The following is a 20,362-nucleotide window of genomic DNA, read 5'->3' as shown; positions in this document are numbered from 1 at the left end:
ATTAATCGCATTGCGATTTCAACTTTCTCAAATCCGACAGTACATTCTAGCATGGAGTCGTTCCCATTGTGATAGGGACGCTCCATGAGCACGGAAGTCAGCAGAAGTTCTGTTGAAATCGCAATGCGATTTATAGAACTTGAATTAATCGCATTGCGATTTCAACTTAGAGCTTCTGACGACTTCCGTGCTCATGGAGCATCCCCATCACCATGGGAACAGCTCCATGCTAGAATGTACTGTCGGATTTGAGAAAGTTGTAATCGCAGTGCGATTAATGCAGGTTATATTAATCGCATTGCGAATTCAACTTAGAGCTGCTGGGTTCCTAATGGTTGTACTGCTAGAATATAACGAAGATTGAGAATATAGTGCTATATTCGTTATATTCGTCAATTCTAGCAATACAACCATTAGGAACTTAGCTTGCATTCGCTAGCTTGAATTCGCAATGTGATTAATATAACCTGCATTATTCGCATTGCGATTACAACTTAGATCTGAGTTCCTAATGGTTGTATTGCTAGAATTGACAACGAATATAGCACTATATTCTTAATTTTTTGTTATATTCTATCAATATAACCATTAGGAACCTAGCTCTAAGCTGTAATCACAATGCGATTAATATAACCTGTATTAATTGCGATTACAACTTTATGACACTGCAGCTTCAGAATGAATCTAAGATGGATGCTGTCCTTGCTTTTTGATAGGCGGTGGGAGGGTCTGGGAGGGAGGGTCTGCTGCTGATTGGCTGGAATGTGTCTGCTGACTGTGAGGTACAGGGTCAAAGTTTGCTCAATGATGACGACGACGTTTTCTCTTTCGGTGATGTCATCGGCGCAGGCGCACTGAGGGAGTTCTGAGGAGACGAGCCTCCGCATCTCAGAGCGCCTGCGCCGAATGAACAGAGGCGCGCGATTTTTAAAATGCTGACAGGGCCGGCCGGAGGAGGAGATCACGGCTGGCCCTGTCAATCAACACGACGAGGGGGCGGTTTTTTGCGGCGGCTACCAGCAAGTAGACGCCCTACTTGCTGGTAGAGACCTGATTTGCATATAATAAAACTTCGTTTTCTTAAGAAACGGCCGCATGAAAGTAAGTAACAACATTATATTCTCATATATCGCACTATAACGAATGTAAGTAGCCTAAAAAAAAAAAACACTTTAGTGGGGTGACAGAAGCCCTTTAAGTAGTACTATTCTTATCAGTTTAATCCCTGTTACGTCCCCTATCAGGGGACGTGTATATGGCATCGATTTTAGGAACCGGGAGATGGAAAAAGACGCTTGGTCGGTCCTCCTACTTCACATTTGGGGCACTGCGCGTGCAATCGAATGTGCCACCAGATATGAGCGGCATGTTAAGTAGTACTATTCTTACCAGTTTAATTCCTGTTACGTCCCCTATCAGGGGAAGTGTATATGGCATCGATTTTAGGAACCGGGAGATGGAAAAAGACGCTTGGTCGGTCCTCCTACTTCACATTTGGGGCACTGCGCGTGCAATCGAATGTGCCACCAGATATGAGCGGCATGTTAAGTAGTACTATTCTTACCAGTTTAATTCCTGTTACGTCCCCTATCAGGGGAAGTGTATATGGCATCGATTTTAGGAACCGGGAGATGGAAAAAGACGCTTGGTCGGTCCTCCTACTTCACATTTGGGGCACTGCGCGTGCAATCGAATGTGCCACCAGATATGAGCGGCATGTTAAGTAGTTCTATTCTTACCAGTTTAATCCCTGTTACGTCCCCTATCAGGGGAAGTGTATATGGCATAGATTTTAGGAAACAGGAGATTAAAAAAGATGCTTGGTCGGTCCTCTTAATTCCAATTTGGGGCACTGCACGTGTGCTGTGTAATGTACTGTGCAATCCTAATATGTGTGGTGTGTTAAATTGTACTATTCCTATCAGTTTAATCCCTGTTACGTCCCCTATCAGGGGACGTGTATTGAATAGATTTTAGACAACCGCAAAGAGTTGTCAATAGTTGACACACTCATGACATAAATTGTATTCCTCTATGCGTCAATCTTGGTGTAGTGATGACTGTGCTTGTGCACACGTTTGGGAGATTGCAGGCGATGGCGGTTTTCAAAGCTTATGGTCGTGCTGAGGTAGTTCAGTGACAGTTAAGTGACCCAGAAAGCAATGATTCTGCAGTGTAGGCCCATTGTTGGCCTAGTAGGCTTTAATGATCACCTTAGATGGTCACAAAGAAAATGTATGCTTTTTCTATGCAAAATTATCCAGCCGATCGCTTTTGGTCTGTTCTCAATGAAGCAACGGCCTTATCATCTGGGGTGTGCCAACATTGCCATTGCCAACACACCTTAAACACACAAACGCGTATGTAACTGCTATTTATTCAGTCAAAATAGTTTTTTTTCTTTAAATGGAATCGAATGTGACACCAGATATGAATGGCGCTGAAGTGACACTATGCACTGCACTGGGCCTTAAACACACAAACACGTGTGTGCAACTGAATACTAGTTATTTACAGTCAAAATTGTTTTTTTTCTTCAAATGTAATCAAATGTGACACCAGATATGAGTTGCGCTGGTGACACTATGCACTTGGAGGGCTGTGAGCCTGACACACACTGGCAGGCAGGCAACTGCAATTTGATTACACAGGGGGGTAAAAAAAACAAAAACGCAGACTGATGTTCTAGCCCTAAAAAGGGCTGTCCTTACAGAAGAGATCAGATGAGTCCTTCAGGACTGCAGTGGACACTGAATACACTTGCCTAGCTATCAAATTCCCTATTAAATCAGCAGCAGCTACACTGTCCCTCCTCTCACTAAGAATGCATCTTCTGAATGAATTTAAAAGGGATGCCGTCCAGGAGGTGGGAGGGTCTGGGAGGGAGGGTCTGCTGCTGATTGGCTGGAATGTGTCTGCTGACTGTGAGGTACAGGGTCAAAGTTTATTCAATGATGATGTATAGGGGGCGAACTAAACATCGCATATGTTCGCCGGCGAATAGTTCGGGACATCTCTATTTATCAAGGCAGGGGGCATCACCACTGACAAGCGCAGCCTCCTGTCCACAGCCAATGTGGACAAGCTCATGTTCATTAAAATTAACCAGGCATGGATCCCTCAGGTCTTGTGCGTACCTTTTGCAGAATAGACATGTATACCGGCACTAACCAGCCATTGTTATACTGCAGCGCAATTGCTCATTCTTGTATTTTGGATATTTCACACTCTTTTAGAGTGTACCCTAATTTAAAAAAATAAAATTAAAAACAAAAACTTGTGTTGGCTACCTCGTCCTCCTGCACCGCCTCTTCCACCTACTCCATGCCTAATACCCCACTTCCCCTGACGAAGCCACGCAAGTGGCAAACCATGTCGGGAGGGGTGCATTAGCTTAGCGTGTGGCCAGCGTTAGGAGCGATTACAAGCAGGTTATAGACAGTGGGACTGATGGTGGACAAGCAGACAGTTCATCCAACAATGAGTTAAAACTCTCATAGAGAATGGAGCAATTCTCACAGAGGATAGAATAGTCTGCATGTAGTACATTTTCACATTTAATGTGGACTGATCAAAAGTGTGCGTTCTAGTGTAATAAACCACACACCTACCAGTCCCCTGATTCTAATACGCTCACAACCAATACATATGTGAGTTATATAGAGTTAAAATAAGGGCTGAATCAGGAGAAGTTCCACGAGTTGCTACTAGCAACCATCAGCAGATAGTAATTCACAAGTCTTGATATCTCACTGGCGCTCTGATAATTTTAACATTCATAGTTTCCTTATTGAGTAGATATTTTAACTGAATGAAATAAAGATATACATTTTATTATTAGTTATTATTAGTTAGAGACCCCTAAAGGGATTTTTTGGTCTGACAGATCGGTGAATGTATTTAATTTCCACCTACACCGCTACGTCCACCACCTCCTCAAATTCCTACTCCATATGGAACTCCACCTCATAAATCAAAAACATTTTTTTTTTATTTATACGTATTTTATTTTATAGCATTTCACTACTTTGTCAGTTACAGTTTCGGGTTAAATTCACAACTTTTTGGGTGTATAGTACCACTGCTATACCTAGTAGACAGGTTAAAAAAAAAAATATATAAATTGTCAGTTACATTTTCTGGTAAAATTCACAATTTTGTGTGTGTATAGTACCACTGCTATACCAAGTAGACAGGTTAAAAAAAAATATAAAAAAATTGTCATTTATATTTTCGGGTGAAATTCACCAATTTTTGGGTGTGATGTGCCATTGCAATACCTAGTAGGCCAGTTAAAAAACCAACAAACAAAAAGAAAAAACACCTGGATAAACCTAGTTAATAAGGTTAAAAATGATGAACAAATCCTTTATAGGCAGAGAGATACATATGACTAGGATATGGGACGGTTGGAAGATTTGATCACTTGTACTTTTTTTTTTTCCCTCTCCTCCTTTCTCCTTCTCCTATCTTCTCTGAGGGGGGTGGATAGGGGTTGGATAGGGGAATTTTTTTATTTTATTATAATGAATTATTACTTGAATCCTTTTTCTATGTGTATTTGTTTTATATACCAATAAAGTTGTTAAATAAAAAATAAAAATAAATGTCATTTAATTTTAGGGTCAAATTCACCAATTTTTGGGTGTAATATACCCCTCCTCTACCTAGTTGACAGCTTAATAAATTTCAATCATTTTTATTTTACATTGGTGACAATAAACAATTGTTTTCTGTCATAGACCCCTGCTCTACCAAGTAGACAGGTTAATACATTTCTGTGATTTTTCTGTTACATTCTTGGGTTGACAGTATACAATTTTAGACGCGAATAAACGCCTGCTATGCATAGGTGACAGGGAATACAATTTCAGAAATGTTTGTTTAATTGATGTGCGCCACATCCTTTGATTCAATGCTTAAGCTTAAACAAGTTGTACCACATTTGCACTTCAATAATTCGTCCCACATCTCTGCTATACTCTTTTGGCCAACATATGTGCCTCAATAGCTTTTCTCACATTTCTGCTCGACTCTTTTGGCCCACATTTGGGCTCCTGTAATTAGTCCCACATTTGCGCCTCAATAGCTTTTTCCACATTTCTACTCAATCCCAATTTTTTAAAATAAATGTATCTCCCTTAAATTTGGCCTCTTATTCTCAATCTCCTTCTTCAGCCTGGAACCCTGATTCCCTGCCACCCGTGATCACCATGGTAGGCGCATAAAAGAACATCAAAAGTTGATAGAGCAGATATCAAATTGGATTGTGAACATCACGGGGACGTGCGACATGGTGGGGCAGTAATTATGCACACGCCTATACGAACTAACTGACAGGAGTCAGCCCCTGCAACTTCTTGGTCTCCAAATTGGGCACATGGCCTGAGCTTGCCTTTTACGCCTTGGAGGTGCTGGCCTGGCCTGCAGCCAGTGTATTGTCTGAATGTGTGTTTAGCACGACTAGAGGGTTATATTTCCCAATGTTTTGGGGTGTACCCTAATTTAAAAAAAAAATAAAAAAAATTTTAAACCAAAAAGCAGTGTAGGCTACCTCCTCCTCCACTGCCACTTCCACCTACACCGCCACATCCACCGCCTCCTCAACCTCCTATTCCATATGGACCTGGTCCTCCTAGATCAAGATTTTTTATTTATTTTTTTATGTTATTTTTACGTATTTTATGTTATTTAAAGTCATTTCCCTATCCACATTTGTTTGCAGAGCACTTGCCATGCTCTTAACCACATTTTGATGCCATTTGCAGCCCTCTAGCCCTTTCCATTACATTTTTACAGCCATTTTAGTGCTCAAAAGTTCGGGTCCCTATTGACTTCCATGGGGTTCGGGTTTGGGTTCAGGGTCAAGTTCGGGTCCCGAACTCAAACTTTTTTCTGAAGTTCGGCTGAACCCTGTCGAACCCGAACATCCAGGTGTCTGCTCAATGTCTGAGTAATGCTAACATATAAACTGTAGCTGTGGATAAACATATGTTTGATGGCATTGACATACAGTGTGTTTTAAAACACACCTGCACATGTGTTATAGTTTTTCCTGTTCCAAAGCTTCCAAAAATTGTCCCTTATCAGGGAGCAGATGATGCCTAAAAAAGTGTTGTCTTGGGGGACCAGCGTCCCAAAATTATGCCTTAGCAGTGGCGTGCCTAAGGTGTTTGACACCTGGGGTGGGTCCTTTCTCTGGCACTCCTCTCATTACTTAAAAAAATTGTGCCCTCTCACAGTATTATTGCCCTCATTGTGCAACCTTCACAGTACTGTAGTTATGTCCAGTAGTGATGAGCGGCAGGGCAATAATCAAATTCGCAACATTTCGCAAATATTTGGTATAATATCATATATTCGCGAATTCGAGATTATTTTCTTGATCGCGAAAAATTTGCAATGTACTTTTCACGTAATAAGCGCGAAATGCAGGCGTGGGTCACTATAGCTACATTTTTCAAGTTGCTAGAAGTTTCCTGAGACTGGAGAAAATGGTTGGCATGGCAGAACATTACAATAGCTTTATATGCAGATAGAGTGCTCAAATATATGCGCGATTGCAAAATCAGCACTAATGATGCAAATATTTTTGCGCAATACCTGCAACTTCACATTTTAACAGGTTTGACTACTTATTAGTGATTGGTGCACTAAGTATTGTTGTGAACTTGTGACATTACAGCACTATGTATGTAGCATGTATGTATGGACAGCAGAACCAGAATCAGCTACACTATATCACTATCTAACCTACACTGACTATCTCCCACTAACTATCTGTATTATATATATAAGCTAACTATCTAATGAAACGACACAGGAGCACAAGCAGAGAGCACAGCAATAACACTGCTGTCTCTCTCAGATCTGCAAAATACTGCATACAAGGGCTGCTGGGGAGGTTCTTATATAGTAATGGGTAGGCAACTTTCCTATTGGTTGCTAGGGATGTTGTTAAGCTCAGACAGAGACATTGCAGCCTTCTTATAGGCCGACATCCAAGAAGGGAGGTTACTGATGAAAAAAATAAATCTAGAATATTTAAAATTACAAATATATATCACTATATTCTAAATATTTGCGAATTCTCGAAGTGCCGATATTTGCGATTAATATTCACTATTCGAATATTCGCGCCCAACACTAATGTCCAGATATGTGCCCCCTAATAAAATCTGCATGGTACTTCCTCATGGAAGTTATGCCCATATTGTACCCCCTCATGAGATGGATGCACTCATTGTACAACCTTCACAGTAGTTATGCTCACCTTAAAATACTTATCCCTTAATTGTGCCCCTTCAGAGTTATTATGCCCTCATTGTGCCCCCCTCACAGCAGTTATGCTCTCTGTGCCCCTTTCACATTAGTAATGCCATATCTGTGCCCCCTTCCCAGTATTCATGCCCAATCTGTGCCCCATAACTGTTATGCCCTTTCACAGTAGTAATGCCCTCTGTGCCCCTTCACAGTAGTCATGCCCTCTGTGCACTCTTCACAGTATTAATGCCCTTTGTGCCCCTTCACAGTAGTAATGTCCATTGTGCCCCCTTCACAGTAGTAATGCCCTTTGTGCCGCCTTCATAGTAGTAATGCCCATTGTGCCCCCATCATAGTAATAATAGTAAACACTGTGTTAAAAAATAAAATAAAAATGTAACTACTCACATTCTACCATTCTTAAAGCTCACATCCAGCTGTCGGGCTAAAGGCTCCTCCCACGCAGGCCAGCAGTGCGATCTGTGTCTGCAGGCTGAAAGGTGAAGCAGGGAGCAGAAGGCTCCATGCTTCACCATTCAATGTGCCTTGCTTCAACATTCAGTAAGTGACAGGACTGCAGCACCCGGGCACTCCAGCAATGAGCGCTTCCATCTGTAGTGATGGATAGTGATGGATGAACATCGGCCGGGATGGTTTGCAAACTGCAAGTTCGCGGCGGGCCCATTCCATTTAATGGCAGGCAAACCTGAAAAACCTTCAGCTCATATTTGCAGCCACCAAATACTTAATAGAAGTGCACAAATAGTCCCACAACATGGACCATGACATACTAGAGAGGGATCAATGAAAAAAATTCCAAGAAAAAATGTGTCTTAATTAAAGGACATTTTTATGCATCTTAAACCGAAATTCTCTTAAATGTGCCCTGTTGGAGTCTAGAAATTTTTTATTTTAGGCCACGGGAGTATGGGCCTTAAAAAGTAGGCATTCACCTGACAGAAAATAAATTCTGATGTGACTCGAGGTACATTATGTGGTCAATGGATACAGTTTTTACTGTAGGCCACTAGACTACAGGCCCCAAACATTAGGCATTCATTGGACAGAAAAGATCAAGTGATTATGTAGCTGGAGGTATATTATACGGTCAATGGATATCAACTTTACTGCAGTCCAGTACAAATACAGGTCAAATACAAATGTCTAAAAAAATATATATATATATAAAATTGAATTAAAAACATGGCTAACAAAATCCCCCTTCTTGAAAAAACACGTAATGATAGTAGTTGAAATTTGATAACATATGGTCGTCACTGGTGTTAAATTCCTCCGAGGCCGCAACAATTATTCATTCACCGTAGAGAAAAGAACAAGTAAGTATGTGGCTGGAGGTAGATTACACGGTCATTTGATATCAATTTTACAGCAGGCCAGTGTACTACAGGCACCAAAAATTATGCATTTAGCGGACAGAAAATAATAAGTATGTGGCTGGAGGTAGATTACACCATCAATGGATATCAATTTTACTGCAGGCCAGTACAAATACAGGTCAAATACATATGTCTAAAAAAATAAATATATAAAATTGGATTAAAAACATGGCTAACAAAATCCCCCCTCTTGAAAAAACACCTATTGATAATAGTTGAAATTTGATAACACGTGGTCGTCACTGGTGTTAAATTCCTCCGAGGCCGCAACAATTATTCATTCACCGTAGAGAAAAGAACAAGTATGTATGTGGCTGGAGGTAGATTACACGGTCATTGGATATCAATTTTACAGCAGGCCAGTGTACTACAGGCACCAAAAACTATGCATTCAGCGGACAGAAAGAATAAGTAAGTATGTGGCTGGAGGTAGATTACACGGTCATTGGATATCAATTTTACTGCAGGCCAGTGGACTACAGGCCCCAAAACTTATGCATTCAGTGGACAGAAAAGAACAAGTATGTGGCTGGAGGTAGATTACACCGTCATTGGATATGAATTTTACAGCAGGACAGTGAACTACAGGCCCAAAAAATTATGCATTCAGTGTACAGAAAAGAACAAGTAAGTATGTGGCTGGGGGTAGATTACACGGTCATTGGATTTCAATTTTACTGCAGGCCAGTGTATTACAGGCCCGAAAAAGTATGCATTCACCGTACAGAAAAGATCAAGTGATTATGTGGCTATAAGTCTATTAGACAGTCAATGGATATCAATTTCACTGAAGGCCAGTACAAATACAGGTCGAAACATGTTTAAAAGAACTAAAAAAAAATAAAAAATTGGATTAAAAATATGGTAAACGAAATCCCACTTCTTAAAAAAAAAAAAAAATAATAATAATAGTTGAAATATGTGGTCTTCACAGGTGTTGAATTCCTCCGAGGCCCAAAACATTAGGCATTCAACGGACAGAAAAGGCCTTTTATGCCGCTGTATTTACCTAAGACAGGGACCATTATTTGTTCTGAGTGGTGGTGGATATTTGTGGGCTGTCATGAGGAAATTCAATTAAACATGGTTGATTCGTCACAGGTGTTGAATTCCTCCGAGATCCATGCCTCATTCATTTTTAGAAATGTGAGGTAGTCCACACTGTCGTGAGCTAGGCGAGTACGCTTATCAGTCATGATCCCCACTGCTGCACTGAACGTCCTTTCAGACAGGAAACTAGACGAGGGGCAAGAGAGTTCCATGGTAAATTGTGCCAGCTCTGGACACAAGTCAAGCCTGCACAGCTAGTAGTCCAGGGTTTCCTCGCTTCTCAGAGAGTCCACATCGGCCGTTAACCCGATTTAGTTGGACACCTGTCGGTCTAGGCGTTCCCTGCTGCTGGATCCGAAGGGCGGCTGTCAAAGGGTTGGCTGCAAGAATGATCTCATATCCGAAGTGACCAACACAGCTTCAAACAGCCCTCTTCTTGCATGTTGTGTTGGATTGGTACTTGCAACTGTTTCACTGTGAGCACCCACAAAAGCAGAATGCAGCATTCTCGAAGCAAGGTCTGGTAGTGCTTCATTCTGACAGCCCTCTGTGATGCTGGTAACGTGTACACCATTTTATGTTTGTACCAGGGGTCTAAGTCCTTCTCCACACAATACAGGTCCTTGCCCTTTATGCTTTCTATATGGGGGTCCCTCTTCAAAACACTGGAGCATGAAGGCTTCCATTTGCACTAAACTGGTGCTCCTGCTCATCGTCCAGGATAATGTCATCCTCGGTCTTCTCCCCTCAGACACGGACAACACCAGGGATCCCAGAAAAGTTTAACGCGTGCTCTTCTTGCTCCTCCGCCAAACCCTGCACCATCCTCCTCTGACTCCTCTTCAAACTCCAGTTGACTTGTCTCAGATGGAGTAGCCCCCCTGGGAATTCATGCAACATTGCGACTTCCTTATCTTTCTGCTCCTTGACAGCTTGATCAATGACACAACGCAATGTATGATCCAGAAAGAAGGCGTAAGGTACAATGTCACTGATGGCGCCCTGGCTGCAACTGACCAGTTTGGTGATCTCATCAAATTGCCGCAGAAGTCTGCATGCATCGCGCATGAGCAGCCACTGGCGCAGTGAAAAAAAACAAGCTCCCCAGAACCTATCCTACCGCAGAGTTCGTACAGGTAGTCGTTAACTGCATGTTTCTGCTAGAGCAGCCTATCAAGCATATACAAGAAGGAGTTCTAGGAGGGGTCAGCCGAGGAGGAGACGGAAGATGGAGTAGGAGGAGAAGAAGAGGCAGGCCTGCATGGAATCTGTGGCGGAGAAGGAGAAGAGGCAGGACGCGGAGCTCCAGTAGTGTGGCTCTGTGAGTTCTGATGGTATTGCTCCCACAGGGCTCGGTGATGGGAGGCCAGGTGCCTTCTTAAGGAGGTCATCCCTAGGTAAGTGTTGATACCTCCTCTTCCTGATCCGATGCCAAGAATGGCTGCGCATCGGTAAGGTCTTGGAATGGATGGGAAAATAATTCCTCTGCCTTCAGCAGAGAGGATATGATGGTGGTGGTGTCTTTGGGGTGGACTCAGCAGAAAGGGTGCAGATAGAGAGGATGAGGAGGGTGCAGAAGCGGAAGGCTGAGTGAGACACTCAACCAAGTCTGGTGCATCCTTTGATGTAATCATAATAAAATGGGAATGGTTGGTGATATTAACTTCCTGTTTGTGGCACATTAGTATATGTGAGGGGGGAAACTTTTCAAGATAGGTGGTGACCATGGCGGCCATTTTGAAGTCGTTCATTTTGAATCCAACTTTAGTTTTTTCAATAGGAAGAGGGTCATGTGACACATTAGACTTATTGGGAATTTCACAAGAGAAACAATGGCGTGAAGATACGAGATGTGCAGCATATGCTGTGAAGATACGAGATGTGCAGCACCTGAAACTACAGATACTGGAAGCCTGTGCTAGCATTTCTCCTGCGGTGTTGCTATCAGTGTGTGAAGAGTGGGAGAAGAGGGTTGCATTGACAATCCAACACAATGGGCAGCACATTGAACACATTTTACAAGTGGTCAGAAACTTGTAAATACCTCAAGAAAGAATAACGTTACGTTAAAACCAAGCACACCGTTGTTTTTCTTGTGAAATTCCCAATAAGTGATGTGTCACATGACCCTCTCCCTATTGAAAAAACAAAAGTTGGATTCAAAATGGCCGACTTCAAATGGCCGCCATGGTCACCACACATCTTGAAAAGTTTCCCCCCTCACATATACTAATGTGCCACAAACAGGAAGCCAATATCACCAACCATTCCCATTTTTTTAAGGTGTATCCATATAAATGGCCCACCCTGTACATTACTGGTATATCAGTCTTCCTTGTTAATGGCTGCATGGCACCTTTAAACAGGGGATGTTGCTGGTATGGGGTTTGGCTGGTTATGTTGGGGACAATATGTATATTATTGCTGTTCTTGCCTGCAATCTCCTGCAGGTTATTTGACAGTAAACACAGAATATTAATTCGCTCTGGCATACCCACTTCTTTAACCCCAGCACTCTCCTGCCCTACAGTTGGGAGCCCTTCTTCTGCCATCTGTTTTTCCTCATCATCTAATATTGATAAGAATATGTCACCAGGAACATCCTCCTCTCTCTGCATCTTGCTGACTTTTCTAGGACATGGAGACCAATAAGGATGATCTGGAAGAAGAAAAGCCAGCAAAAGATGAGGATGATGATCATTAAGACCTGGACCCCCTAAGGGGTACAGACTGGATGGTATTGATTGGCAAGCTGGTAGTGGAATAATAAAGGCTTCCATCTTATTGGTATTGAATGACATACCTTAGTTTACAGCTGATATAAGAATAAGGAAATGCTGGAATAAATAAATAAAACTGACGCAGAATAAGTCTCCCTGCACTCTCCCTCTCCAATATTCTTCTATTAATAGTTTTCAGCAACACTGTCCCTAGTGTATGAGCGCTTACCCCGTCTCTCCCTAAGCTCAGCTCATAGAACAATGGCGGAGACCGCGCAGGATGAGGGTTGTGACATCACAAAGGATGGCTATTTGCTGACTGGCTGGCTACACTGCATTACAGGTGATTTCGCATTCCCAGGCTCCTTACATTCACTTTGTTACACGTGCAGCTGCCATTTTAGGAAAAACTGATTTGTTATAACGAAGTGCGAGGAATTTCAGATCAAAGTTTTCCTACTCTGCTTCGAATGCTTCTCTTCACTTTAACACCTGTTATCACTCACAGATCATTTTTTGTGCTACTGTTTGTATTTGTGTAGAAATCACCTATATGCTGGTTTGAGTAATTTCAACAACCCCCAAAAAAACTTTGAGGCGTGTAGACATTGAAATAAATGGAAAAAGATTGAGGCCTGCTGCCTAATATCACCTTTTCACTCAGTTAACCTTGTACGCTACCCTGTGTAATGGTGTAGTGATCATATATATGCTGGTTTTATTAAGTTCAACAACCCCCCAAAAAATTGCAACCCTGTGAAGACAAAAATAAATAGAAACAGATTAAGGCCTGCTGCTTAATATCGCGTTATCATTCACCGATAATTTTGTGAGCTACCCTGTGCATTGGTGTAGTAATCACCTTTATGCTTGAATAATTTCAACAACCCCCCCCCCCACCCCCAAAAAAAAAAAAAAAGTGACTGCAGGTGTGTGGATAGAGAAATAAATGGAAACAGATTGAGACCTGCCGCCTGATATCACCTTATCTCTCACAAACAATTCTGTGTGCTACCCTGTGTATTGGTGTAGTAATCAACTACAGTGCATTGCAAAAGTATTCACCCCCCTTGACTTTTTTCGGATTTTGGTGCTTCACAGCCTGGAATTAACACGGATTGTTTGAGGATTTGTATCATTTAATTTACAGAACATGCCCACAACTTTCAAGATGTTAGATTTTTATTTTTATTTTGAAGCAAACAACAAATAGAACAAAATAACTGAAAAAGTCAATGTGCATAACTATTCACCCCCCTAAAGTCAATACTTTGTATAGCCTCCTTTTGCAGCAATCACAGCTGGAAGTCGCTTTGGATAAGTCTCTATGAGCTTGCCACATCTTACCACTGGGATTTTTGCCCATTCCTCCTTACAAAACTGCTCCAGCTCCTTCAAGTTGGATGGTTTGCGTTTGTAAACAGCAATCTTTAAGTCTGACCACATATTTTCTATTGGATTGAGATGTGGGCTTTGACTAGGCCATTTCAACACATTTACATGTTTCCCCTTAAACCACTCAAGTGTTGCTTTAGCAGTGTGTTTGGGGTCATTGTCCTGCTGGAAGGTGAACCTCCGTCCTAGCCTCAAATCACGCACAGAGTGGTACAGGTTTTGCTCAAGAATATCCCTGTATTTAGCACCGTCCATCTTTCCTTCAACTCTGAACAGTTTCCCAGTCTCGGCTGCTGAAAAACATCCCCCCAGCATGATGCTGCCACCACCTTGTTTCACTGTAGGGATGGTGTTCTTTGGGTGAGGTGATGTGATGTGTTGGCTTTGCGCCAGACATAGCGTTGATGGCCGAAAAGTTCTCATCAGAGCAGAGCAACTTCCTCCATACATTTTGGGAGTCTCCCACATGCCTTTTTGCAAACTCACAATGTGCCTTTTTGTTTTTAGCTGAAAGTAATGGCTTTCTTCTGGCCACTTTGCCATAAAGCCTAACTCTATGGAGCATACGGCTTATTGTCCTCCTATGTACAGATACTCCAGTCTCTGCTGTGGAACTCTGCAGCTCCTCCAGGGTTACCTTAGGTCTCTCTGCTGCCTCTCTGATTAATGCTCTCCTTGCCCGGTCTGTGACTTTTGGTGGGCGGCCGTCTCTTGGCAGGTTTGCTGTTGTGCCGTGATCTCTCCATTTGGTTATGATAGATTTGATGGTGCTCCCGGGGATCATCAAAGATTTTTTTTTTTTTTATAACCTAAACCTGACTTGTACTTCTCCACAACATTGTCCCTTACTTGTTTGGAGAGTTCCTTTGTCTTCATGGTAGTGTTTGGTTAGTGATGCCTCTTGCTTAGGTGTTGCAGCGTCTGGGGCCTTTCAAAAACGGTGTGTATATGTAATGACAGATCATGTGACACTTAGATTGCACACAGGTGGACATCATTTCACTAATTATGTGATTTCTGAAAGTAATTGGTTTCACCAGAGCTTTTTATGGGCTTCCTAACAAAGGGAAGAATACATACGCACATGGCAATTTTCTGTTTTCTGTTTCTAAACAATAGTTTTATTTAGATATTTTTCTCATTTCACTTCAGCAACTTAGACTATTGTGTTCTGATCCATCACATAAAATTCTGATTAGCAAAACATTGAACTTAAGGCTGTAATGTAATAAAATGCAAAAAAAGTCAAGGGGGGTGAATACTTTTACAAGGCACTGTATATTCTGGTTTTATTAAATTCAACAACCCAAAAAAATTGCAACCATGTGGAGACAGAAATAAATGGAAATGTATTTAGGCCTAAATTCGTTATCACAGATAACTTTGTGCACTACCTTGTGTATTGGTCTTGTGATCACCTATATGCTTACTGGAATAAATTTAATAACTACCCCCCCCCCCCCCCCCCCAAAAAAAAATAATAATAATTGGAGATAGAAATAAACGGATTTAGCCTTAATATTACGTTACCAGTCACTGATGGTTTTGCCTGCTACCCTGCGTACTTTATATGCTTTTTTAAAACTTGAAAAAAAACTACATTAAATTATGTATGTGAGATGACACAGAGTTGGCTGGTGTTTAGGCTTTTTTTGTGAGCTAAGTTCTCCAGGGCTATGTACTGCTGCCTCAGCACACACTACACTGCACAGATATCTACTGTCTCTACACTGAATGCTCTAACCACTTCCTATGGGGAGGTTGACCACAGCCCCATCTAGCAACTGGTTGCTAAGGTCTGTTAACCATTAGCTGTTCAGTACACAGAAAAGGCACAGATACACAAAAAATTACACTTTGGATCTTTTAGCATCATACATCTAGAAAAAGCACAAAAACACTATTTGCAGTGGATAACTGCACAAGTTGTCCTTCGTGGATTCATGTGATTATAGTTAATGGAAGTGTGAGAGAGTTAGAGGCATTGTGCCACAAAAAATCATTCTACAGTTTTTAAACCAGCACATAGATCTGAATTCTTTTGCAATTGCATATAATAAAAAATTTAGGATAGCCACCAAGTTATTCAATAAAATGTATCTGTACATCACTACCTAGTGTTTGTATGTTTTTTTCTTATTTTTTGTCCAGCTTACCGAGATGGCCACAAATTCTCGGTTTCATCCTTCAACTGCCTCCTGAGTTGGGAGAGAGCTGCAGCAGAACAGACTCCCTCCTTGAGCTGTCAGCTCGCTATAAATCTAGCAGAGCAATGAATGGCAGAGATCTCTGGATCAATGTGAGGAACAGGGTTGGTTCTAGCTTTGTTAGAGAATGTCATGTGCAACATGATGTCTAATTTTCATTTTTTACATTAGTCATTGGATAACCCCTTTCACATACAGTGGTTCTCCAGAACAAGAGAAGCTAATTGTAGTGCTGCCTTACTTTGGGAGATTAGGCTCTTGAATACTTGACCATCTTCTATGAAGGCTACTTTCACACTCGAGTTTTGGCTTTCCGTTTGTGAGATCCTTCATGGGCTTTCACAAGGCCTTTGTCTCCCACTGGCTGCAGTGTTTTGCTGTCCGCTTGACGAAACTGAGCCAAATCCGTCCTGGCACACAATGTAAGTCAATAGAATACAATAGAAAACAGATCCGTCCTCCGTAGACTTTCAATGGAGTTCATGACGGATCCGTCTTGGCTATGTTACAGATAATACAAACGGATCTGTTCATGACGGATGCAGACAGTTGTATTATTGTAACAGATTAGTTTTTGCAGGTCCATGACAGATCCTCCCAAAACGCGAGTGTGAAAGTAGCCTAACTCAGAACCCCAGAGTATAAGACAATATTTTTTGTAAACCAGGTGACCCTTTCAATTAGAAATGACTGTACAAGTTCTATATAAACATATAAGAGTTTAGAATTATAAAATCTGGACCAGTGCATTAAATAATGGAACACTTTGGGAACAAACAAGAATTTTAAGCAAAAGATGAATTTTGCAGTAAATGCCTATGACAGTAATAAAATGTGATAAAACATACAATATGGATAAAAGAAAATGTGAAACTTGTTCATGGAAAACTATTTCCATATTCACAAGTATCTTGTGCCCCTTTAATGACCAGCACACCGAAAAATATCAAAACACTAGTTGGTTTGGGTGCTGCTAACTGGTATACTTCTAACTGGCAGTTTTCTGAAAAGAAATACGTTTACTGAAGTAGTAGGATGACCAGCTATCCTTTTGGTTTAAGAGTGTAATTTCTTCAGGTTCAGTGCAATTTACTTTCTTTGGCTTGGAAGCATGAAGAGTGAATGTGACACAGATCTGTATAGATCTAGGCAAATGTTAAACTGAGTGGGTCATTAAATTGACTTGACAAAACCAGGATACTGTTGACAGCCTTGAAGGTCACTATTAGATTTGGAGATTCCTGCTTGGAATATAAACATCTAAAGCCTTGCTCATAGTAAATGTTATAAACACTATAAAGCAAGTCATACATGGCCTTTAGACTCTAATGCAAGTGAAAATTAATGGTCAGGTTACGTTTTCAGGCATTTTCTTGAAGATTCACTTTACCAGATCTAATATACAAAAGTTATTTAAAAGGTCACTGTTATTTCAACAAACTTTCCATAAATGAATAGTACAGGTGGTGTGTATAATAAACTTAGTAACACATGTTATCAGAGAAAAATTCCTTTTTCTCCCACTAGCAGCATTCTTTTCCCCTTTTCATAGATGTCTATGGATACAATCCATGCATCTGTCTCTTTAAATTACATACTTCTAATTGAAACCTATAGAGAGGTTATCTAATCCTTCAGTGAGCTGACAGACATTATCTCTCAACATAGACTTATCAGAGAATGTTAGTTTAGGAGTGGGGAGAAGGAAGCAGTATTCTCTGATAAGATATATTACAAAGTATCTTTAATTCACCAATACTATTGATTTATGCAAAGATTGTTGAAATGACAGTAGCCATAAAACGTTTTATTTAATGATTTGGCAATCAAGTTAGATAGTATTGCATTGAAAATGGAGTAAAGATTTTAAAGGGGTTGTCTCACCAGACACAACCACCTTCATTTTGATAATTGCAGAAGGAAGTGGAGGAAAGCAAATCATTTCTCCTGCAGCAATCTCTACAGGTAGTATGCACTATTAGATGGGCATTGAGATGAATGTATAGCAATTGTGATACCTAAAGCTTTGGTCACATCTTTATCAGGCATTCTATTCTTCTGTTCTGTCTTTGGAACAGAATGCTATACTATTTTGTCAACTATCTTTGGTGGGGGTCTGCAAATGAGGCCTCCAACACAGATGTGAACAAAGCTTAATGGATTTGAGTTAGGGTTTATTCACTGATCAGAGTCTAAGAGATTGTGTGTTCTTCACCCTCGCAAAGAGACATAGATTTTCCAACAGGGAATCAGTAAGTAGCTACCCCAGAAAAGTATCTATTAGCAAAGAATGACAGAATCTGGTAGAAAAATAAAAGGATAAAGCAAAGATTGATACATATCTAGTTTGGTCATAAGTGGAGATCAGACAGAGGTTAGGATGGGCATCAGACAGCTAGTCGAGGTCAAGGAAACAAACTGGATTGTTAATGTAGAAAACAAGCTGAAGCACACCTTGGCAAAACACAAACCTAACAGACCTTATTTTTAAGGCTCAGTGTGGTGTGGATAAGACTCTACTACTGCAAAGAGGACTGTCTTTACTAGGTTTTAAAATTTACCTAATGGTATTACAATGTACAGGGTGGTCTAAAAGACCTGGATAAATGGTTGGAAATGGCATCCTGTGTGTGGCATGTTGCTAAGGGGGCATATCTGTGAGGGGCGGTGTTAACATGGCAGCCACTTTGAAACTCGCCATCTTGGAACCAAGTTCATATTTTCAAATGGGAAGGAATGCATGTCACTGATGTATCTGATCAAGAATTTGATGAGGAATCCAAATTTTAAATATTATGTACTTTTATTCCTGCCAAACATATACAATGTTCTTTTTGTTACAGACAAACATAACTACGAGATTAACATAAGAGGAGAAAACAGAGATTGTGCTGATCTCCAGGAAACAAATTTCAATGCTTGGTACCTTAATGGCTACCAATCTGCCGTGGCACAGTTGAAAAATTGTCAGGTTCTGTGTAGGACCTTCCAGTTTTGATTCCCATTGCAATTACTGTGACACCCATTCTACAAATTCAACATGCTTATTGGGATTGTTTTCTTTGAGATGATGCAGCAAATTATTGGATAACCCCTTTCACATACAGTTGTTCTCCAGAACAAGAGAAGCTAATTGTAGTGCCGCCTTACTTTGGGAGATTAGGGTCTTGAATGCTTGACCATCTTCTGTGATGGCTACTTTCACACTCGCGTTTTGACTTTTGTGTGCAACCAGTTTCCGCCTGATGGTGGTTGGACTCACCCCCTTCTCCTGTGACAGACACTGGGTACTATGATTGGGGCTCTTGCTGAAGGACGTCAGGACTACTAATGTTGCTGAATTATCTTTGGCCGCTTGGTTACTCTTTGTCAGATCCAACACAGAACCTATTTGGCAAGCAATTTGTGCTATGAAGATGGGTGGTCTGTTAGGGTGTTGAGCATTAAAATCCCCTACAATGACTCAGGTACTGCTTTCCCCAGAGATCAACACAGTCTTATTCCTCTCTTTGGGTGTTAATCTGTAACTGTAACAGAGAAAATTGTTAATAACTTTGAAAGGAACAAATATGTCACATTTAAGTATAGAATTGGATTCTTCGTCAAATTTTCCAGCAGATACAAATGTCACATGCACTCCTTCCAATTTCAAAATATTAGAAAATGAAAGGACGCTGAACCTACAGTGGCGGAAATAATTATTTGACCCCTCACTGATTTTGTAAGTTTGTCCAATGACAAAGAAATGAAAAGTCTCAGAACAGTATCATTTCAATGGTAGGTTTATTGTAACAGTGGCAGATAGCACATCAAAAGGAAAATCGAAAAAATAACTTTAAATAAAAGATAGCAACTGATTTGCATTTCATTGAGTGAAATAAGTATTTGAACCCCTACCAACCATTAAGAGTTCTGGCTCCCACAGAGTGGTTAGACACTTCTACTCAATTAGTCACCCTCATTAAGGACACCTGTCTTAACTAGTCACCTGTATAAAAGACACCTGTCCACAGAATCAATCAATCAAGCAAGCAGACTCCAAACTCTCCAACATGGGAAAGACCAAAGAGCTGTCCAAGGATGTCAGAGACAAAATTGTAGACCTGCACAAGGCTGGAATGGGCTACAAAACCATTAGCAAGAAGCTGAGAGAGAAGGTGACAACTGTTGGTGCGATTGTTCGAAAATGGAAGGAGCACAAAATGACCATCAATCGACCTCGCTCTGGGGCTCCACGCAAGATCTCACCTCGTGGGGTGTCAATGGTTCTGAGAAAGGTGAAAAAGCATCCTAGAACTACACGGGAGGAGTTAGTTAATGACCTCAAATT

This window comes from Bufo gargarizans, chromosome 3 (genome assembly GCF_014858855.1).
Source record: "Bufo gargarizans isolate SCDJY-AF-19 chromosome 3, ASM1485885v1, whole genome shotgun sequence".
Lineage (NCBI taxonomy): Eukaryota > Metazoa > Chordata > Amphibia > Anura > Bufonidae > Bufo > Bufo gargarizans.
This window is presented reverse-complemented; position numbering follows the sequence as displayed.